Genomic DNA, 23,968 nt, shown 5'->3' on the forward strand with positions numbered 1-23,968 from the left:
TTTTCAACAGATCCTGAGGAGGCTTTCAAATAACACTTGAAACACAGAAATATAGGAAAATGACAAAACGAAAGACCAAATTACAACCTCAAACCTCCAGCCCAACTCAGGAAACCCTAGGAGAAGTGTATTTAGAAGAAAATATATCCCATCCTCCTCATATATTAGACACAATAGCTACTGAAGTTGACAAGCAACTCCAGGAAGCTTTAAAGAAATTCAAACTCGAAATAATTTCTCAGATAAAAGAAGAAATGATAAAAGAAATGAAAGAGATTCTAAATATGTCTAAAGAAAACACAGATAAAAAATTGGAGGAATTAAACAAAAAGATAGAATCCCTAGACGAGCAATATAAGAAACAAACAGAATACATAATGCAGATGCACAGAGATATACAGGAAATAAAAAACTCCACTGAAAGTTGTAAAAACCGCCTTAATGAAAGTGAAGACAGAATTTCAGACCTTGAAGACAGGATTGCAGCAAGTGAACAGGAAAGGAAAGATCTTTTAAAAATAACAAGGAATCAGGAAATAACAATTCAACAACTGCAAGATGATGCAAAGAAGAATAACATAAGAATGATAGGGATTAATGAAAAAGAAGGAGACAACATAAAGGATATCAAGAGGATATTTAGAGAAGCAATAGCTGAAAACTTCCCAAGCATGAGATCAGAAACTGACATCAGGATCAGTGAAGCATATAGAACTCCAAATAGTCATAACCAAAATAAAACTACACCCAGACATATAATAATCACCATCCCAGAAATCCAACACAAGAATAGATTATTAAAAGCTGTCAGAGAGAAAAGACAGATCACTTATAAAGGAAAACCTATCAGAATCACAGCAGACTTCTCAGCACAAACAATAAAGTCAAGAAGAGCATGGAGTGAAGTATTCCAGATCCTAAAGCAAAATGATTTCCAACCTAGACTGATATATCCTGCAACACTATCATTTAAAATAGATGGTGAAATACGAAACTTCCATGACAAAGAACAGCTGAAGAACTTCATGAACACCAAACCAACCCTGCAAAAAATATTGAAAGACAGTTTAGATACACAAAGGAAAAAACCACTAAGCAAAGCAAATAATTAAACAGAACCGAAAGATAAAGATGCAACAGCAGAGAGATAAGAATCCTACAATTAAACAACATTTAACAGTAATAACCATTAATGTAAATGGTCTCAATGCACCAATCAAAAGAAACAGACTAGCAGAATGGATCAAGAAACAAAATCCAACCATATGCTGTTTACAGGAAACCCATCTAACCCAGAAGGATACTCACAGACTGAAAGTCAAAGGATGGAAAACAATTCTTCATGCAGCAGGAATCCAAAAAAAGGCAGGAGTAGCCATTCTGTTTGCAGACAACGTGAACTTTAAACCAACAATGACCATAAAGGACAAAGAAGGTCACTACATACTCGTAAGGGGAAAACTCCAAGAGGAAGAGATAACTATCTTAAATATATACGCACCAAACTCCAGAGCGCCCAGTTATATAAAACAATTATTAACAGAAATGAAAACTCAAATTATCAGTAACACAATTGTAACGGGAGACCTTAATACGCCATTGACACCAAGGGACAGATCGACCAGACAGAAAATGAGTAAAGAAATAACAGAACTGAATCATACCTGTGAACAAATGGGTTTGATAGACATATACAGAATGTTCCACCCAACAACATCAGAATACACATTCTTCTCAGCAGTACATGGATCATTTTCTAAAATAGACCATATATTAGCTCATAAAACATATTTAAACAAGTGCAAAAGAGCTGAAATCATCCCTTGCATGTTATCGGATCACAGCGCTCTGAAATTAGAAATTAATGATAAAAGATACCGCAAAAATCCCACAAACACATGGAAACTGAATAACACACTCTTGAGTAATCAGTGGGTCACAGAAGAAATTAAAGAAGAAATCAAACAATACCTAAAAGAAAATGAAAATGCAGATACAACTTACCGGAATCTGTGGGATACAATGAAAGCCGTTCTGAGAGGAAAATTTATTGCACTGAGTTCCCACATCAGGAAAACAGAACGAATACAAATAAATAACTTGATGCTACACCTCAAACAGCTAGAAAAGGAAGAGCAAGTCAAGCCCAAAGCCAAAAGAAGAGAGGAAATTATAAAAATCAGAGCAGAAATCAATGCAATAGAGACTAAGAAAACAATCCAAAGGATCAACAAATCAAAGAGTTGGTTCTTTGAAAGAATAAATAAAATCGATAAGCCCCTAGCCAACCTTATTAAAAAAAGGGAAGAAAAAGCTCAAATTCATGCAATAAGAAATGAAAAAGGAGAAGTCACTACAGACCCAATAGAAATACAGAAGATCATCAACACCTATTTTGAAAACCTCTACTCTCAAAAGTTTGATAACACAGAAGAAATAGACAGTTTCTTAGAAGCATATGAAGTGCCAAAGCTAGATCAAGAGGATGTAAAACTGTTGAATAACCCAATCTCGGTTACTGAAATTGAAAATGTAATTAAGTCCTTACCCACCAAGAAGAGCCCAGGCCCAGATGGATTCACTGCAGAATTCTACAAGAAATACAAAGAAGACCTAATGCCGACACTCCTCAAACTATTCAATGAAATTGAAAGGGAAGCAATCCTGCCTAAGTCATTCCTGGAAGCAAATATCACTCTAGTACCAAAACCTGAGAAAGACCCAACTAAAAAAGAGAACTATAGACCGATCTCCCTAATGAACACAGATGCAAAAATCCTCAATAAAATATTGGCAAATAGGATCCAGCAAATCATCAAGAAGATTATACACCATGACCAAGTGGGATTCATCCCAGGAATGCAAGGATGGTTCAACATACGCAAATCAATAAATGTAATTCACCATATCAATAAAGCCAAAAATAAGAATCACATGATCATTTCTATAGATGCAGAAAAAGCCTTCGATAAGGTCCAACATTTATTCATGATAAAAACTCTACAGAAAATTGGAATAGATGGTCTTTACCTCAATATAATAAAGGCCATTTATGACAAACCAACAGCCAGCATCATACTAAATGGCCAAAAATTGAAAGCCTTTACTTTAAAATCAGGCACAAGACAAGGATGTCCTTTATCACCACTCCTATTTAATATAGTACTGGAAGTACTAGCCAGAGCAATTAGGCAAGAAAGAGAAATAAAAGGGGTAAAGATAGGAAAAGAAGAAGTTAAGTTGTCATTGTTTGCAGATGACATGATACTCTACATAGAAGACCCCCTAAGCTCCATTGAAAGACTCTTAGATACAATAAATAAATTCAGTAATGTGGCTGGATACAAAATCAATACTCAGAAATCAATAGCATTCCTATACACAAACAACAAAACCACAGAGAGGGAAATAAGGGAAACTGGTCTATTCACATTAGCAAGCAAAAAAATGAAATATTTAGGAATTACTCTTACAAAAGAAGTGAAAGACTTATACAGTGAAAACTATATTACACTGAAAAAGGAAATTGAAGATGATCTCAGAAAATGGAAAGACATCCCTTGCTCATGGATAGGAAGAACAAACATTGTGAAGATGGCCATTCTCCCAAAACTCTTATACAGATTCAATGCAATCCCAATAGAAATACCATCAACATACCTTATAGATCTAGAGAAATCACTCCTAAATTTCATCTGGAACCAGAAGAGACCTAGAATCGCAAAAGCAATTCTAAGCAGCAAAGACAAAGCAGGAGGCATCACAATCCCTGACTTGAAATTATACTACAAAGCAACAGTAGTAAAATCAACATGGTATTGGAATCAAAACAGAGCTGAAGATCAATGGAATAGATTAGAAGATACAACCACAACTACAAACACACTCAACCACCTTATCTTCGATAAAGGAGCCAAGCAGGTTCACTGGAAGAACGACAGTCTCTTTAATAAATGGTGCTGGAAAAACTGGCTCTCCATTTGCCAAAAACTAAAGCTAGACCCATGTCTATCACCATGTACTAAATTAAAATCTAAATGGGTCAAAGATCTGAATATTAAAACAGAAACGCTAAATCTATTGGAAGACAAATTGGGTAGAAACCTTGGAGGCATAGGAGTAGGTAGAGAATTCATGAATAGGACTCAAACTGCACGGGAAATACTTCCCAGAATCAATAACTGGGACCTCTTCTTATTAAAAAGTTTTTGCATGTCAAAAGAAATCTCCAGCATAGTGAAAAGAAAACCCACAAACTGGGAAAAGATTTTAGTGAACTCTCTCTCAGACAAGGGCCTCTTGTCTAAAACATATAAAGAATTAAAAAAACTCAGACCTTCAAAATTCAAAGATCCAATCCAAAAATGGGCATCTGAGATGAATACGCAATTCTCAGATGAAGAAATGCAAATGGCAAATAAATACATGAAAAAATGCTCATCATCATTGGCCATTAGAGAAATGCAAATTAAAACCACACTGAGATACCATCTCACTCCTGAAAGAATGGCCAGGATCAAGAAAACCAACAACAACAAATGCTGGAGAGGCTGTGGGGAAAAAGGAACTCTCCTGCACTGTTGGTGGGAGTGTAGACTGGTACAGCCTTTGTGGAGATCTGTCTGGAGGTTTCTCAAAAAGTTGGGATTGGAAATCCCATTTATTCCAGCTATTCCACTTCTAGGCATATTCCCAGAAGAACTGAAAGCATCATACCACAGGGATATATGTGCACCTATGTTTATAGCAGCACAATTTGTAATCGCCAGATCTTGGAAACAACCCAAGTGTCCATCAACTGAGGAATGGATAAAAAAGTTGTGGTATTTCTATACAATGGAGTATTATTCAGCTATAAAGAAGGATTGCATTGAGATATTTATCAATAAATGGGCGCAGCTTGAGACCATACTCATAAGTGAAATAAATCAATCTCGCATGTATGAATACCGAATAGTTTCCCTAATGTAAGTAATGATTCAAATATATAAAAATATGTGATAATCATGATTCCCCATTATGTGGCCTTGAAGCCTTATAAAATTTTCACTTATTAATTAGAAAGGCTTTACTCTGGGCTTTTTGATATGGAAATATTTGAAGCTATAGTATATGAAGTTTTATCCAAATATTTTAAGGAAAAAGACAGACACTATGGTAACTACTATTCTTTAAAAAAAAAATTATTTAGCTATTTCTTATGTTTATTTTAATTAAGGGAAAAACTTAAAAAATTAGGATATATAGTAGTAACTCTTTTTGATCTCCTATTAACTTGTTTTGAAGTCCTGTAATACTCCCAAGATCTTGTTTTGACTGATTAGACTCTGTTCCATTCTGTGCGACAGTAGCAAGTTTGAAGGTATAGGCAACTAATTTGAAGGCAATAAGATTCACAAAGATGCCCATTCTGGTTTGACTATTGTCTCCTTTGGAAGTCCTGCAATGTTCACAATGCCTAAGTTTTATTGGTCTTGTTCTCCACTGTTTTGTCCAACTTTATAATATCTAATGAGATAGACAATTCCTTTTAAGGAAACAAGAGACAATGTTGATAACCATTGTTGATGACCTTGTACTCTGTTCTACATCATGTACTATGTCTATCCTTGGTTTGGACTTACAGCTTTGTTTTGCCATATTTGACTTTATTATCTCCCCCCCAAGAGAGTAATGAGAACTGAGGAGTAATAAAATCCAAAATGTGTAAATTTTGTTATAAAAAAGAGAGGGAGGGAAAAAAAAAAAGAGCTCTAACGGATATAACAACAAGTGTGTTTAGGGATGTTAAATAGCTGACTATATTAATGTTTTTGGATCATTGAACACAGCTGTTTGCAGTCTCTCCGTTTGAATGTCTACTTTGTATTCTTTGATACTGTGATTTGAGCAACTATTTCCAAGATGATATTATGTAATCTATTAACAGGTGATTTCTTACTGTTATGTTTATTTTTTTTTTGTAGTTCTGTATTATGTGTAACCTTACACTGCTTTGTCTTGTTTTGTGTTTTTCTCTTTTTCCTCTTAAATAAAAAAAAAAAAATAAAAAAAAAAAAAAAAAAAAAAAAAAAAAAAAAAAAGAGTTTGATCTCAAGGTGCACCTGTTTGCCTAGAAATTTCTTGAACTTAGCCTTCTTTCTGGCAGAATAGTACTCCATTGCATAAAAAAAAAACCACATCTTTATTCACTCACCAGTTGAGGAACATTTGGACTGTTTCCAAGACTGCTATTACAAACTGTGTCACTATAAACATGAATGTATATCTATTGCTGTGATGTGGTACTTTTACTTCTTTCAGGAAGGTACCAAGAAGAGAAATAGTAGGGTTGAAGGAAATGAACAGTCCCAGTTTTTGAAGAATATCCACACTGACTTCCACAATGGTTGCACCAGTCTACACCCCCACTAACACTGGAAAAGAGTTTCTGTTCCCCACATCCCTGCCATGATTAATTTGTTGATTTCTTAATAATAACCATGCTTTCTGGGATGAGATGGAATTTTAGCATTGTTTTAAGTTGCATCTCTTGAATAACAAGTGATATTGAAATTTTTTTATGTATTTATTTGCTGTGTGTATTTCTTCATCTGAGAATGTATATTCATTTTAGGTGCTCATTTTTGGATTGGGTCTTTACACTTGGGAATTTCGGTTTCTGTTGTTTTAGTTCTTTATATATTTTAGAGAGTAGTTCTTTGTCTTAGGAAGAGCTGGAAAAATATTTTTCCCTACTGTGACTTGTCTCTTCACTCTTCTGGTGGTTTCTTTTGCTGTGCAAAACGTTTTTAATAAAATTATATCTCAGTTGTTGATTCTTTGTAACAGTTCCCATGTGATCAGGATTTTGTTCATAAAATCTTTGGCTGCATAATGTTTTCAAGAGTTTTGTAGTGTAGTGTAGTATAGTGTATTGTATCTCCCAACAGATTTAATCTTTTCTGTCTAAATATTTAGATCTTTGATCCATTTCATATGGATTTAATTTTAATCCTTGGCATGTAGAAAGCCAATTTTTGCATCACTATTTTTAAAAGAGGTTTTCTTCCAGAGAACATGTTTGGCCCCTTTGTTATGGATTTGTTTCTCCATCTTCCAACCTATTTCACTGATTCTCAGGTCTGATTTTTTTTTTTCTGTTACATGCTCTTTTTATGGTAGCACTGTGAATTTGAGCATAATTTCAATTCTGGGATTGTGGTGCCCTCTGTTTTGCCTTTGTTTCCCAGAATTACCATTGCTATTCTAGGTTTTTTCTGGCTCCAAATGAACTTTAGGGTTGTTTTCTCTAGTTCTATGAGATATGCTGTTGGAATTTTGATTGAAATCGCATGATAATTGTGGAAGTATGGACATTTTCACTATATTAGTTCTTCCAACCCAAGGGATATCTTTCCCTTTCCTGATACTCTCTTCGTTCTCTTTTTTCAGAGTACTGTAGTTTTCAATGTAGAGGTCTTCTACTTCCTTTGTTAGTTTGATTCCTATGTATTTAACTTTTTTGGATGCTATTGTGAGAACTTTTGTTGCCCTAATTTCTCTTTTGGTGAGTTTGTTATTAATGTACAGAAAGGCTATTGATTTTTTATTGTTGACTTTGTATCCAGCCATGCCAAAGAAATTGGTTAGTAAATCTAAAAGTCTTTTGGAGAAATCTAAGAGTCTTTAGGGTCTGCTATGGAAAGCATCAGATCACTCATGAATAATGCCGATTTAACTTCTTCCTTTCTTATCCTTATTCCTTTTATTTCTTTCTTGGCTCTAATTCCTCTGGGTAAAGTTTCTAGAACTATACTGGATAAGAGGGGTTGCAGTGCACATCTTTGTCTTGTCCCTAAATTTAAATTGAAAGCTTTCTGGTTTTATCTAGTCAGAATGATATTGGGTGTTGATTTGTATAGATGGCTTTTATCAGATTGAGATAAAGACCAGCTATTCTAATTTTTTCAGTAAGGATTTTATCATAAGTGGTGCTGGAATTTGTCAAAAACTTTTTGCGTACCTATTGAGATGAGCATATGCTTTTTGACCTTGGTTCTATTAATATGGCATGTTAAATTTATTGATTTGTGTATGTTGATACATTCTTGCATCACTGGGAAGAATTCTACTTGCTCATGGTGTATAATCTTGATTATTTTCTGTATTATGTTTGCTAGCATCTTACTAAGAATTTTTCCATCTATATTTGGTAGAGAGATTGGCCTGTAGATCTCTTTTTTGTTTGGGTCTTTCTCTGGTTTGAATATCAGAGTAATGCTTGTTTCCAGGAACAAACTTGGGAATATTGCTTCCCTTTCAATTTCATTAAAGAGTTTGAGGAGTAGTGGTGTTATACCTTCTCTAAATTTCCTGTAGAATTCAGCAATAAATTAACCAGGGCTGGATTTTCTTTGTTGGCAGGCTTTTAATCACATCTTTGATTTCATTGATTGATATTGGCTTATTTAGGATTTTTATATCTTCTTGCTTCAGTTTTGGTAATTCACATAAATCTAGGAATATATCCATTTCTTCTGCACTTTCCATCTTACTATAGTACAACTTTCAATGTGATATACATGATCTTCTGAATTTATGAAGAGTCCATTGTGATTTTTGACCTTTTTATTTCCAACTACATGGATATGAGTCTTGTCTTTCCTTTTTCTGATAAGGTTGGCTACGGGTGTGTCAATTTTATTTAATCTTGTAAACAACCAACTCTTCAATTCATTGATTGTTTGCATTGTTTTCTTAGTCTCCATTGCATTAGTTTCTGTTTTGATCCTCATAATTTCTCTCTTGTATGAGCTTTGAACTTGGCCTGCTCTTCCTTTTCTAGAAGCTTGAAGTTCAACATTGAGTAGTTGCTTATTTGAGTTCACTCAATTTTTCTGAGATAGGTATTCGTGACTATCAATTTCCTTCTTGGGGATGGTTCCATTGTGTCTAGTATGTTTTATCAGCACTCACTTAATTGTAGAGACTGTCTAATCTCCTTTTTAATTTCATCTGTGACCTATGGGTTGTTTAGCAAGGTGTTATTTAATTTCCATCTGCTTCTGAAGTTGTTCTGATCTCATTTGCCACTAATTTTTCAATTTCATTGTACTATGGTCTGATCACATGCATAATTTTAATTCCTTTGCATTTATTTAATCATGTTCTCTGAACTAGTATGGGGTTTAGTCTGTAAACCATACTGTGTTCAACTGAGAAAAATGTATATTCTGATGTAGGGGGGCACTCTGTAGGCATTTACTAAATCCATTTGTTCAAAAGCTTAGTTCAATTCTATTATTTCATTGTTGATTTTTTTCTAATTGATCTTTTTGTGACAGTGAGGTATTGAGATCCCACAGTACAATTATATTAGTGCTTTTTTGATTTTTCATGTCCATTAATATTTGTTTCATGTAGTTGAGTGCATATATTTTATGATTATCATCTCTTTTTCTTGGAATATTCCCTTTACAAGGATGTAGTGACCTTCTTTATCCCTCTTAATCACCCTCACCATGAAATTCACTTTGTCTCCAAATAGAGTTGATTCTCCTGTTTTTTTTTTTCCAGGTTCCTGTCACATGGAGTGTTTTATTCCATCCTTTGACATTTAACTATGAATTTCTTTTTGAATTAAATGTGTTTTTTTTATATATAGCATATTGTTGACTCTTGCTTCTTGATCCATTCTGCCAGCCTGTGTCTTTTGATTGGTGAATTGATGGTTATAACTGATATATATTGACTTATACTCATCATGTTATTTTTCTGTTGTTGGCTTCCTTTTTTACCCTCTGTTTGTTTGCCTTACCTAGTAGATTCATTCTGCTGGGATTCATGAAGCTGTTAGATGGAACCAACAGTTCCGAGTTCCAAGCTCAGTTGGTCCCTCTCCAAGATGGCTCCCAGCCAATCACCCTCTCCTTCAGGAATGCCAAATCTGCTCCACTTATTGGCTTGTGCAGCCCATGGCATCCACTCCTCTGTTGCACTGCTGCACCACTCCATGGAGACCTCTCAGTAGTCATCATGTGTCCACAGGTTTGAACCATTTCCCCTACACAGTGAGTTCTGACTCAAGGAGAAGGTGCTGCCTGCTACTTCCTTCTGCTCTGTTGAAGTTTCTTTCTCATTCTCCTGGAGGTCTTCAACTCTCACTTTAGATCCTTCCTGGGTCCTTCTCTTTTTACGTTGCTATATTCCAGTGTCTGTGTAGCAAATGTCAGAGAGGCTCTTTCTCTGCTACTTACCACTCCACCATCTTCCTGGAAGTCAAAAATGCAAGAATTTTACAGATAAGCCAGCTCCCTCTACCTTGTCTTTGTTGACTGCCTACACCTGAACCAGCAAATCTTCCTTCAGACTGTGCACAGTGGCTTTCAAATCTTCCTTGTTGCTGAGACACAAAATTCATCAACAACAACTTAAAAAAGAGACGTTTATTTTGGATTCATTTTCAGTCTGAAGCCAGCTGGTTCCATAGCAGAAGGGCTTGGTGGAAGGAACTGGCAGAGGAAAGCTGTTATCTGCGGCAACCAGGAAGCAGTTGTTTTCCAGTATCTTCATGAGGATTTTTTATATCTATATCTGCTAAAGAGATAGATCCATAATTCTCTCTTTATTGAACCCTTCTCTGATTTGGAATCAGGGTAATGCTTGATTCCAGGAATGACTTGAATTATACTCCCTTTCTTTCAATTTTATAAAACAGCTTGAGGAGTATTGGTCTTAGATTGCTCTCAGTGTTATTGTAGAATTTAGTAGTGAAGCTATCTGGACCTGGGCTTTTCTGAGTTGGTAGGTTATAATTACAGCTTCAATTTCATTTCCTGTTACCGAATTATTAGAGATTTACATTTTCTTGGTTCAGTTTTGGTGATTCATATACATCTAGGAATCTAGACATTTCTTCTCAATTCTTCAATTTACTGACATACAGATTTGTGAAGTGTTGTTAATAATCTTTTTTTATTATTTTGGCAGAGACTGCTGTGATTTCAGCTTTTCTATTTCTAATTGTATTGATTTAAATTTTTTTCTCAGTTACACTGGCTAAGAATTTGTATATTTTGCTTATTCTTTTAAAGAACCAGTTGATTCGTAATTCTTTGGAGGTCTTTGTCTTAATTTCATTTCCTCTGATAGTTATAATTTCCTTTTTCAGTATTTTGGGGTTTAGATTATTCTTGATCTTCTAGGACCTTGAGGCGCATCATTAGGTTATTTGTTTTTTATTTAAAGAAATAAATTTATTGAAGATCTGAAAAAAAATCCTAAAAGATTGCCTTTTGCAGAAACTATGTACAAAATACATTGCATCTATACTATTAAAATACTCATTAGATACAAATACAAAAAGGATGAAATAATTCATCATTTTTAAGAGTCTGAATAAAGATAAAATGCCTAAGGAACAACATGGATGACTTGATAAGGATGAGCTTTTTAAGTACCATTTAAAATAGAGCACAAATAAATGAATGCATTCAGTTATATACTCTGAATCGAACCTTTGGCACTAGAAATGAAAGCATTTTGTCACACACACTAACACATACTATGAAAGTGCATAATGTCAAAGAAATAGAACCACAAGCATTCAAAAAGTAGCTTTTCCAGTGCATAATGTCAAAGAAATAGAACCACAAGCATTCAAAAGTAACTTTACCAGCTAGGCAATAAAGCCATGTATTTTTATTGTCCATCACTAAATACACTAGTAGCGAGTTTGAAATAGAGAAAAAAGAAAGGAAAAAGGAGCTGTAACCCTTTTTATTTTCTCTGTTTAAAATCAAACAAAAACCTCACCAACTGTTATACACTAACACCTTCAAAGTATATCATTTGTACAAGAGAAAGATGAAGAGCAAAAGTGGGTTGACGGAGATCCAAACATGAGTGAGAGTGTCTCACAATGCTCTGTGATGATACTCAGGAGGGGCCACTTCATAATCACTGGCACTTAGCAAAGTTGAGAATTCTTCACCAGATACTTGAGGAAGTCACAAAGATAATTCAGTAATAAAGCAGGGCTCTTCTCATCCAGAGGTGTATAAGCCAACAATACTCCATTTTATACAAATGATCTCAGTAGCTGTGGTGCTCTATATAGCTGAGGCATGGGCACATCCAGATGGTTGTCAAGGATCTCAGCATGCAGTTGTCTCTCAAACTTGTAGAGGAGCTGAGTGCCCAGTGTCACACTGAAGTATTCTTTTATCTCTGCTACAACCTTATTAACAGTGTACTCCTTATTATCTGTGTTTCCTTGAGATTTCTTATAATTTTCACAGTCCTTTAGAATGGGATTGACATTCTTCTTGACAGGAAGATAAAAGAGCTATTTCTGTCTGGTAATTAAGTCCCAGTCATCAACAGCCCATAGTTTTAGCTCTTCAGGGATTTTTACTTTAACTTCAACTCTCTTCTTCATTAACAACAGTAGAATCTATCCAGGTCCTCGTCTTCCAAGGAGGCTGAGGGGTCTCACTGGTACTGCCCCTGTCTCCATCACCAGGGGTTTTTAGTTTGTCTTTTTTTGTTTTCACTTCGATATTTTTCTGTTGCAGACCAGATGACTTCTTTCCTGGAGCAACCCTTCTCATTTTTTCTTCTGCATAATTCTCCTGATTGCCTTTTTGAAGTTCTTGCTGTTTCTGCAGATTGGTGTCCAAATATTTGAATAGTCTTCTTTTGGAACCCATTCATCCTAATTTTTGTTCTAACCAATGTAATATATAAAGTATTTTACTCATTTGTCCTTTATGGCAACCTTTGCACACTTTGCTTCATAAAGACGAGGCCCATGAAAGCATAGTGCTCATTCACCCTTCTGGAACTTGAGGTTTGGGTCCCTGCTCGGGTGCCATTTATAAGTGATTCACCAACTCCTTGTCTCACTGCTGCTCCTCCACTCTCTACCCCACTCAAACTCAGTCAGATGCACCCCTCAGGCACAGCTATTCTACATCTTGGACCCTATTTGCCAGTGCTTGCTCATCTCACGGTGCAATAACTGCAACCACCACCAGCCAGCCAGACTACTTATTGGACTAGCTCTGTTTGTGTGATGTGGACACTCACAGCTATACCTTTCCTCTTAGGGTTGCTTTCACTGTGTCCCATTAGTTTTGGTATGCTGTACTGGCATTATTGTTAGAAGCTGTCATTTCTTCCTTGATTTCTTTTATACCCCATTATTTATTTAAAAGTATATTGTTTTGTTTCCATGCATTTGCTTAATTTTTGTGCTTTCTTTTGTCAATCATTTTTAGTTTCATTGATTATGATTGGATAATATGGATAGTGCAATTTCAATTCTTTTACATTTGCTTAACTTGCTTTATTGGTTAGTACATGGTCTGTTTTTGAGAACATTTCATGTGCTATTGAGAAGAATATGTATTCTGTTGTTGGGAGGCACACTTTGTAGACATCTATTAAGTTCATCTGCTCAAAGGTTTTGTCCAAAGCTGATATTTCTGTGTTGATGTTTTTTATCCAGTAATCTACTTGTAACAATGGAGTATTGAAATTTCCTGGTACAATTGCCTTTATATTTCCAGTAGCACTTGTTTTGTGAAGTTTGTTGTGTCATTGTTTGGTGCATATATTTTAATAATTGTTTTCTTCTGTTGGAATGCTCCCTTCTTTGCCTCTTTTGATTAGAATGAATATAGGATAGCCACAACTGATTTTTTAAAGTTCTTGTTGCATAGAATATTGTTTTGCATTCTGTAATTTTTAGTGTATGAATTTCTCTTGAGTTAAATGTATTACTTGTATACAGCATGCCATTGGATTTTGTTTCTGATTCTTTCTGCCAGTCTTTGTATGTTGATTGGAAAACTGAAGCCATTCACTTTGAAAGTTATTGATGCCAATCCCTTCTTTTCCTGTTGCTGAATTCGTATCTTTCCCTTCTATTTAACTGCTCACCTCACTTGGTGTACATATTCTGTTAGACTTCTTGTCATTGTTGGCTTCATTGAAAATTTTTCAGCTTTTTTAGTATCAGCAGCCATCCTTGGCCCTTGGAGCAAGCAGCTTACCTACAGTCTTCAGGAACTTTTCTGGCCTCTGGCAATTTAGATTCCCAAAACTGTCTGCAATTGCTTGCTAGCTTTTTTGCTGTCTTCAGTATTACCACCTCCAGCTTCAAGCAACTCTTACTGCCAGCAGCGTTGAGTGTTACCAGCTCTGGCTGTTGGCCATTTGTTATGCTAGAAGTCTGTTACAAGTCAAGTCCTGACTGCACTTGGGTTTCAGCAACAATGGCCTGTGATGTCACCAGCTCTTAGTGTAGCAGTTCAAGGCATTCTACCTAAAAAGAAATAATGAATAGGAAAGAACATGCCATCCAAAAGGATGCTTTAGGATAAAGCAGCCTAGGGAAGGACAGCACACAGACTGGACCTGTTAATGATACAGAAAAAAGTCAGCTTCACATAGGTACAATGTCAGATTTTCTACTTATTTATGGGTAGAAGAGAAGCCTCTCTCAGAGGAGGACTTCAGGGAATCCCTTCATTGAGGAGGGCTTCAGGGAAGAGTCAACTGAGATATTTCTGAACCCCAAACCCACTACAGCCAAAGCAAATTATCTCCCAGAATGGCTTAGTGTACTTGTAGTAAGGCTGGCTGCAAGGTGTTTGAAGAAGTAGCAGAAGAAAAATAAAAAGTGTCTATTGGGGAACATTAAGCATCTGACAGAAAACTTTATAGAGGCCAAAAAGAGAAGATGAGATATGAGCTTCCTCTGGAGGCTGATGGCATGAGCAGACTCTATGTAGGCTAACTTGAACCGAGATATCCTATGCGATTCGTTGGGACTTTTTCCAGATTGGTCCTAAAACTGGTAGTAGGGGCAAGTAAGGGAAGCTGTCAATTATTAAGCAACTGGCCTTTGGGTCCAGTTGCTGGAAGGATTATTGTTTAGTTTTTTGAACTAGTTGTGACAAAAAGCAGATGGTTGGTACAGTAACGTTCCACTTGAATAGGCTAGGCATTGCCTGCCACTGTCATGCATAGACAGCTTTTATTTCACTCAGATTCTTACAGGATGCCTCCGCTGTAAGTTACAGGCCAGAATTTTTATTTTTCACAAAGGACAGTCATAGTTCCTGGCTTAAGAGGAAGGACTATACCAGTTACTGCAAACTACTGACACTCCAAAGAGTCTTCTTTTTAGTTCAGTGTTCTGAGCTGACATGGCTTAGAAAACTTTTAGACTACAGTAATCTGAGTTAGGATTTCCAGATTCATTTTTTACTTATTGTTATGCTGTTGATATTGTGGAGGTTTTTTTTGTTTTTTTGTTTTTTTTTGAAACAGGACCTCACTATGTAGTTCAGGCTGGTCTTGAACTCACGATATCACACATACTGACCTCAAACTCAAAGTGACTCTCCTGCATCAACCTTTTGAGTGCTAGAATTATAGACATGTGTCACCACACCCGGTAACACCATTGTTATAGTTTTAGAGGTGTATCTTCCCCATAAAAAATACAGATGCTCCTTGACTTATGTTAGTCCAATAATCCAGCCATAAATTGCAAATGCATTTAATGTACCTAACTTACTAAACATCACAGCTTAGCAACATAGTGAACAGCAGAGTGGCAGTTGTTTGCCCTCTGATCAATCACTGCAGCAGGTCAGTATCACAAAAATGTATAATACTATCTATTGTATTGTGGAACCACATAGCCACAGCCCAGCACACAGTGAACGTACAAGACATGCTGGTGAAGTCTAGTGGAGAAAGTTCCATGACATGGCTTTCTAACATGCCTAAAATCTTCACCACTTCTACATTACAAGTGCTTTTGCATTGAACCCAAATATACCTCCAAGACTGATGAAAATATATCCTCCTCCTCCTCCTCAGGGAAGCCTTCCTATCTCCCCTTCCAAGCAAGAACTCTCCCTTCTAGGTTCTCTAAGCCCTTGTAAGCTTGAATTTTGCTGATGACTCAGATGAAGCCCAGCACATACACAACACAGGAGCTGAAAACACGATGATGGAATGACGGCCTGATAGCCAGCCAAGGAATGAAGAAGTGAGGATCTGCAGCTGAAAGGAGACAGAATTTGAGCTAAGATTTCACGTGAGATAAACCTTTAAAATCAGGGGTAACAGAAAAAAACCAAGCTCTTCACAACGCTACCTTGGTCTGCTTTGGATTCTGCTGCAAGACAGGATTGTCCCACTGTGTCTCAGAGACTCTGCGGAGAATCTCGTTAGTATGTATAATTAATACCTATTAATAAAAATAAAATTAAAATGGTGTGAGGAAAAGAGAAAAATAAAAAACCACTGAGGTAGATCTGGTCAAAATCTTTCTCTGTTTTCTTAATGTGTTGGGGGAGAGCAAAACAATATCCAAACTCTTGTATCGCTGTTAGGACTTAAGCAGATAAGGTCTGTAAAATATTTACTCTTTGTTACTGGCACAAAATAAATGGTAGCTATTGTACTGTTATCCTCACTTTCTCCCTCTGGTCTATTATATTAGCAAGTTAATAAGCTGGCTGACCGGATGGCTCGCCTTTAACACACTTTTAATCCTCTGTGGCTGCTTTTACTTGCCAAAGCTTTTGCCCTTGGAGGCCTGGGCCCAGCAGCATTTGTGTCTTTCCTGAGCTGGGTGTGTGTATTGTTTGGACTCTGAGGCTCTGATGCCCCAGGTGACCGTTCTAGCCTAGGAGTCTCTTCCTGGAGGAGTATCTAAAGCATCCCTTGTGGATTCTACAATTGTGAGTTTTGGCTTCAGAGGTGTAGACTCTGAGTTGGAAGAGCTGGCCCCTCTATGGTGTATCACAGCCTGGCCCTGCATGTTTGTGGAGAGCTGGCCCACCCACCTAGATGAACAGAGCATAGGAGGAGTGGCCCCAGGTCTCAGGCTGACCCAGCATCTGCTTTGTAGGCTTCTTCTAGCTCATGGTGGTCCCCAAGAGAGGAAGAATGGGGTGGAGGGAGTGTAAGTTGAACTTTTCTGTACCCAGTACCTATTTCATCTTCAACATGCTGTGACCCTGAGAGCAAGGCTTTTCACTCTTTGAGAGAGGCTGATACTCTTTTGATTCTCGAAGTTTCTGTTACAATGTAAAGAATTGGATAAATATTAGATGTAGTGATGGTGAACCTTTCAGAGTGTTCAGTGTTACAAACAGCAAGTGGGGGTTCATCATCACTGCATGGATCATCAAAGGGTAATTCATAAAGTTTTCATTCATACTTTTAACAAAAAGTTATAATTGAGTAGAAATGGGACACCATTCTGAGCAAAGGAGGCCCAGGCCCTCCTCACCCTACTCATACTTCTTGCTGTCTACTGTGGTCCCCCGGGTGGGCCATGGCAGAGGGCTAGCGTGTATGTGTCCAAGGTAAGCTGCTGTGGAAAGGAAAGGAAGTACCCTGGTACTTAGAAAGGTAAGGCTGGTGCTAAGCATGGAGGACATGATTTCTAGTTTTCTCCTGGCCTGGCTGTGGGAGAACCAGAGGACCTTGGTCCTCCCTCCAAGAGTCAGCCTCAAAAGCACTCCATTTCAGCAACCACCCCCACCTCTGTAGATTTATAGTCTTTTTCTGATACACATCTAAGTCCCCGGACAAAGAGTCAATTCTGTGGTCTGGTCTGGGCCCTAAGAGACTACCATGCTCTGTCTGGGCTCAAGGTTGGTGCACAGAGAACACAAAAAGCAGGACTGCAGAACCCAACCACCAGAGAAAAAGGGTGGACTAACAATGTGAAGATAATTTCATGGCATCAAAGCTCTTTGTCTCTGGAATAGGACATTCTAGCCCCCCTGGGACTTGGTGTTGCAAGAATGGAGTGAGGTGGCTGAGTGGGCTCAGTCAAATCTGGCCAGGTGCGAATCCAACCTGTGACCTCTCAGTCCCAGGACCTAGACACAAGCATGAGACGCTCTGGGTCTCTAGGCATGTAGTGAGGCAGGAGAGTTCACACAGTCCCCACAGCCAATGGAGGGATAATAGAGGGTCATCTGTTAAGTCACTATCAGACTGTGAGTGAGCACCTCCTCCAGCAATTTCATATAGTGAAGAAGAATCATTCAGTAGATTTAAAGAAAACCAAGTATCAGCAATTTCAACCTAATATGTGCTGCTATACTTCCTCTTTGAACCTAAGACATCTAGACTGTACCTGTTGATAGTCCCTTTGTTGATAATGGGCATAGAACCTGTCTTAAATACCCACTGCAGGTAAGTTTTAGGGCTGTGCTCTAATATTTTAGCATTTACCACCCTACATTATGGTGATAGAGAAGGATTGAGCATCAAAGTATTGGATATTCTCTTGTTTCCCCAGCATCTTTGTCCTGATTTTTTCTGCCCAGCTTTCTGCCTAAATTTATGCTGGCATCAATGGGTCACCTGTCCTCTGGGTTTTCACTGGGTTTGGGAGACCCCAACAGCAAACTCAGAGAAGAATGTTGAGAGAAAGCAGAGGTCAGGGAAGGCATGATGGGATCATTTACTTTCTTGGTTCCCTCCTCAGAACCCAATGACTTCTTATTCCTCTCGGCCTTCATCCATAGGACTATGCTACACTGAAGGTATTGTTTGAGTGTATGCCCCAAAGATCCATGTCCTAGAAGCTTAGTCCCCAGTGTGGCAATGTTGAAAGATGTGGAACTTTTAAGAGTTGAGGCCTACCGATAGGCAATTAGGTAACGGGACTCCACACTGAAAGGGATTAATGTTAGTCTTCATTCTTATGAAAATGGGTTGCTATAGTGCAAGCCAGCTGTCTCAGCTCTTACTTTCATGCTATCATCTCTCTATGAGATCGATATCTCTCTCTCTCTCTCTCTCTCTCTCTCTCTCTCTCTCTCTCTCTCACTTCTCTCCCAAGACACTATCTGATGTGTTGTGATATGGCTTGGAGACCCTCATCAGAGCTAAGTAGGTGCCAGTACCATGCTCTTAGTCCTCCAAAACTGCAAGCTAAAGAAGACTCTTTTCTGTGCAAAGTACCCAGCCCCCAATTTTTGATATAGCAACAGAAAGTCAAGAGAGAGGGTGATTATTCTCTTCTCCCCTATTGTTAACAGAACTGTAAATCATTACTTCTTGGTTTTTCTGATCTTGCTTATTCTCTTATCCCTGTTTTTTCATGAAACTCTTTTTAGTCACCCCATTTGGGCATCCCTTTTCTTTTCCATGGGGGTCCTGCCTGATACACTCCCCAGTTCACTCACTTTCCTCAGTTTGTGATATTCCTTCCTTCCTTCCTTCTCTAGAGACTCAGTGGAACCCAGGTCTCCTTTTCATGTCTGTGCTCTTCCACCAGTAGAGGAACCTGTCAGTCTTTTATACCAAAGGATTGGAATGTGATCATCCTTAATGCCAGGTTAAGGGGTGATACTTTTGAACAGCTGTGCTTTCAGCTTTAACCACTGAACACACACAGAGGGGATCAAGGACTGCCATGGAAATGGCTCATGTGAGGCACAGGGAGCCAGGGATGAAAGCAAAGGGTGAAGGGAAGTGTTGCTTCTGGTACTATTCGAGGCTTGGGGACTAAGTCAGTGTGAAGACAGGAAAGGAGGAGCCAGATGTTGGAGCCAACTGTAGCACCACCAGGTCCTCTAGGAAAGGCAGAAGAGAAATTGCTTTTGAAGAAAAGGGGATGGGGAATCTGCTTCATATTAGGGGAAGTGACGGGTGCCTAACCCTTAAGGGGACAGGTGAATACCCTAACCAGAAGGGTGGGCCACCTGGAAAGGAAAAAGAATCCCTGGGTTCCCCACAGCTCTGCCTCTTGCAGAACTGCCTCTAGGTCTTGGGAAATCCACACCATTGCTTCCCACTATTGCTTGTTGGATCAAAGTGCAAGTGAAGGCATTCAGCAGAGGATTATCCTCACCTGCTCTCTGCAGTAACCTTAGCCTCTTCCGGAATGACCTTCCTCAGGGTGACTGATAGTGCCAGTGGCCACATTTTAGTCAGCCTGCTACTATTGTCTTTCCTTTCCTGTGTGGAGGCTGGCTGAAAGTTTTTTTCCTATTATGCCGAAAATTTGCCAAAGTGGAGAACTAGAATGTGTGTGGCGACATCTAGTGACAAAGGCCCACCTGCACCCCATTCAGACAGCCCTTAGCCTTACTGTATATTTTTTCTCAGATTTTGGTGTGCACCTGGAATACTTGATAACAATGAATTTATCTTTTCTCAGACTTTGGTGTACACCTGAAACACTTGTCAAAAATGAGTTTTTCTAGTCTCGAGACCAGAGATTTTAATTTAGTTTGGGGTGGAATCCAAGAATGTGTTTTTCTTACCAGCATTTCAGGTGCTTATGAGACAAATCTCTGGATCATACTTTGAGAATCACTGTCATGTAAGATTCAGTCTCCTAAGTGTTCTATTGTGCTTGGTTTTGAGAGCCATGCTGATCTGCATCTTCAGGCAAAATTTCCTAAATTTTATCTGGTGTGTTTGGATTCCAGAAATAGATTAGTATGACTGCCTCTGTGTTCTTAATCTCAACACCTCTTAACTTACACCTAAATATGTGTATCTTGTGTTACAAATACACAAATATCTTGTGTTACCTTCTAAAGACAAAGAAAATAACCTTTATATTAGTCAGTGTTAGCCAGAGAAACAGAACCAAAAAGATGTTCATAGGTAGGAATCGAAAGAAATTTATTATAGGAATTGGCTCAGGCAATTTTGGAAGCTAGGAAAAGTTCTCAATCAATGAACCAGAGACTCAGTAGAACTGGTGACTCCTAAGAGACTCAGAAGTCCAAAAGCTGGGAGGGACAAGACTCAGTGTGAGTTTGAAGATAGCAAAAGTCCAACAGTTTCAGCCCACGCTTAATAAGGGAAGTTCCATGTTCTGTTATAGTGAGGCTTTCAGCAAATTGGATAAAATCCACCCACATTACAGAAGGCAATCTGTTTGACTTTACAGATATGCCAAAAGTAATGTTTAACCAAATATTTGGGTACCACAAGGCCAAGTTAGTACATAAAATCAATCTTAATAAGTCCACCTCTTGCTGAATTAGCATACATATGCATCAATTAAACTATCCTCAATCTTCAAATGAAAACAATAGCATGTTCATACAGCCACCTACAATGATGCAACTATCCTGCATAAATTTAAAATGTGCAGGCTCCTTCCAGAGGAGAGCTGGAAAGTCCTTGAGTGTTTAATACCCCACAAGTTAAATATTAAGATATAAAATTTGCAAGGGGGAAATAAACCTATTCCATTTGTACAGACAAATCTTCATACATGTGTATATCTTACACTCTTCACTACCCATTCCATGTTCCTGCTGTCTTCAGCAATACCTCAGCTGGTCATGGTTCTTTACCTGGTAGAAAACATAAACCTTCATTCCTGAAGGATCTAGATCATAAGTCATACAGCCTGAATTAGATGGTTTTGATTTCCCATTGACATAATCGTAGGGAGTACTAATATTAAATGACAGCTCAAGGGACTAATACAAATCCATTCTTTTGCAGAAGTAGTTCAATTTCTCCTTTGTAGTCCAGATCAATCACCCCAATCAACCTCATAACTTCCTTCTTGGCCTGTGGACTTGGAGGCATGAGGAGCCCAAAACAGCCAGGGAGCAGTCTTAACTTTCAGTTTAACTGGATTAGTATTGTGTTATCTCGAGAAATGATACCTTCCTTTGGAGTTAAGGTCCCTAGGTCAGCTAAGAACAAAGTCATAGGAACAGAAAACAAAAATTTTACTAGTGGGCTTCTAAAATAGTGGGTAGCACCACTCCCATTTCCACCCCTTGATTCCTAAACCTGTGACTCCTGAAAGTGACTTTTTTGAAAACACAGAAGTAGTACCATATGTTGGACACTGATTCAAAATACATAGAGTCTTCTGGAGAAACTGCTCCCAGAACCACAAAATGTTGCTATCAAGTTGGTATTGTAGTTAAATCTCTTCAAAAAGCCATTTCATCATCCTATCAAGCCACCTACATAAACGTGATAAGACCAATGGATCTTAGGAACATGTAGCATTGACCCTCTTCCTTCTGCCTGATTGCCTCATGGTTAGGAAGCAGTTTCTTCCTGCCTTCAGACTAACTAAAGCCTTTCCCCTTTCTTCTTGGGTCTGAAGCCCACGGTTCTTGAAATACAACCATATCATTGACTCTCCTGAGGTTTTTTTTTTTTTCCTCTCGCTCTCTCCTGAGTCTTTAGATGGCTCTCCACAGATCCTCGGGTGAGCTGATATCTGTAAATAAATTACATAAATTTAACCACCATGACCCTTTTTCCTTCATCTTTATGTCTTTTAGCTACCATAATATTCCCAGGCACCAAACAAGAAAACATGTAATTACCAATCAGTCTATCTTCTTTTCTAAAGCCACATAGCCATTGGGCGAAAGCTTTATGATGGTTTTTTATATCCTCGCCTCTCTATTCTTACTATATTTGAATTTAAAACATTTTTGCCACAATCTGATAGAACAAAATTGGAAGAAAAAAAATACATATGTGTGCCAAACACTTCCTAATTTTATGAAAAACAAATACAAGGTGGATAAACTGAAAAAATGACTAAACACATCATAAACTGCCTGAAATCAAAGATACAGAGGAAAATTGTGGAAATAGCCAGACAAATACAACGAATCATACAGAGTTAAATGATGGTTTAGGATATGGATATTTTCATCAAAAATCATGGAAACCAGTATACAGGATCACTAACGTGAGGAAAGATAAGAAATGACAGTTCAGAATGTAATATCCAGGAAAAGTACTTGAAGAATGATAGCTAAATACAGACCTTCTTAAATGAAAGACAACTAATGGAATTTGTAAAGTGAATCTACTCTAAGGAATACTGAAGGAAGTCTTTTGTGCTTAAATACCAGAGAAAACTGTGGAACTCAGGAACAAAGAACAAAGGAAACTGTAAATATATTGTACTATTTCTTCCCCTTAATTTCCTTAATGTATGCATGATTGCTGAAATCAAAATGCATAACATCGTCTGGTGGGGTTTCTAAAGTATGTCAATGAAATGTATATGAAAGTTATTTTTAAAGATAAGAATAAAGAACATAAAGAGTTCTATATTTTCACTGATGGAGTAAAATGTTAACTCAATGTGAGATGTAAAAGAAAAGAACAGAAGAATAAAGTAAAACAGATAAATAAGAAACAAATGATAAAATGCTAACCTAAATCACAAATGATGTTACATACAAATGATCATTTTCAATTGGCTGTAAAAAAGGAAGACTGAATTACTGTTCTCTACAGGAAACCCACTTTAAGATAAAAGCGTACATAGAGTAAAGGCCATAGAACATAAAAAGTCATTCCAAGCGAAAATTAATGGAATAGTTGCATTAATATCAGCCAATGTAAACTTCAGAACAAAGAATACTATCAGGGATAATGAAAATGGTCACAAATACATACTATAGGGGTTAACAAAAAATGCATAACTATTCTAAATGTGTCTGTACCAAATGACTGAATTTCAAAATACAGACATCAAAAACTAATAAAATTGAAAGGAAAAATCAATAAACTCACAATTGTTACAGATTTCAACACTCTTTACTCAGTAGTAATAATGTAACAAACAGAAAGGCAATCAGCAATAGTATAAAATTTGAACAATACTGTTAAAATAACTTGACCTAATTGACAATTATAGAATGCTTCACACAATTACAATAACATAATATAAATTCTTCCAATACATATGAGATTCTAACAAAGATAGACTATTTTCTAAGCTTTAAAGTACCCTTCATAAGTGAAATTAGGAAAAGTATATCCTCTGACAACAGTGAAATTTAGCTAGAAAGACAATGGAAAAGTCTCCAAATATCTGTGAATTAAACAAAAACAATCCATATAGCTCATACATTTAAATAGGAAGTTACAAGAGAAATTAGAAAATATTTTGAACTCAGTGTAAATGAAATTGTAAGAG

General features: G+C 37.3%; 1 pseudogene; it reads right to left on the reverse strand.

The window, feature by feature from the left end:
• Positions 1-11,897: 11,897 nt before the first annotated feature.
• Positions 11,898-23,968, reverse strand: part of LOC100733927 (mortality factor 4-like protein 1) — a 54,203-nt pseudogene continuing 42,132 nt past the window's right edge.

The sequence above is a fragment of the Cavia porcellus genome, unplaced genomic scaffold (assembly GCF_034190915.1).
Source record: "Cavia porcellus strain 051 isolate PalLab524CR breed Dunkin Hartley unplaced genomic scaffold, mCavPor4.1 scaffold_1, whole genome shotgun sequence".
NCBI classification, from domain to species: Eukaryota; Metazoa; Chordata; class Mammalia; order Rodentia; family Caviidae; genus Cavia; species Cavia porcellus.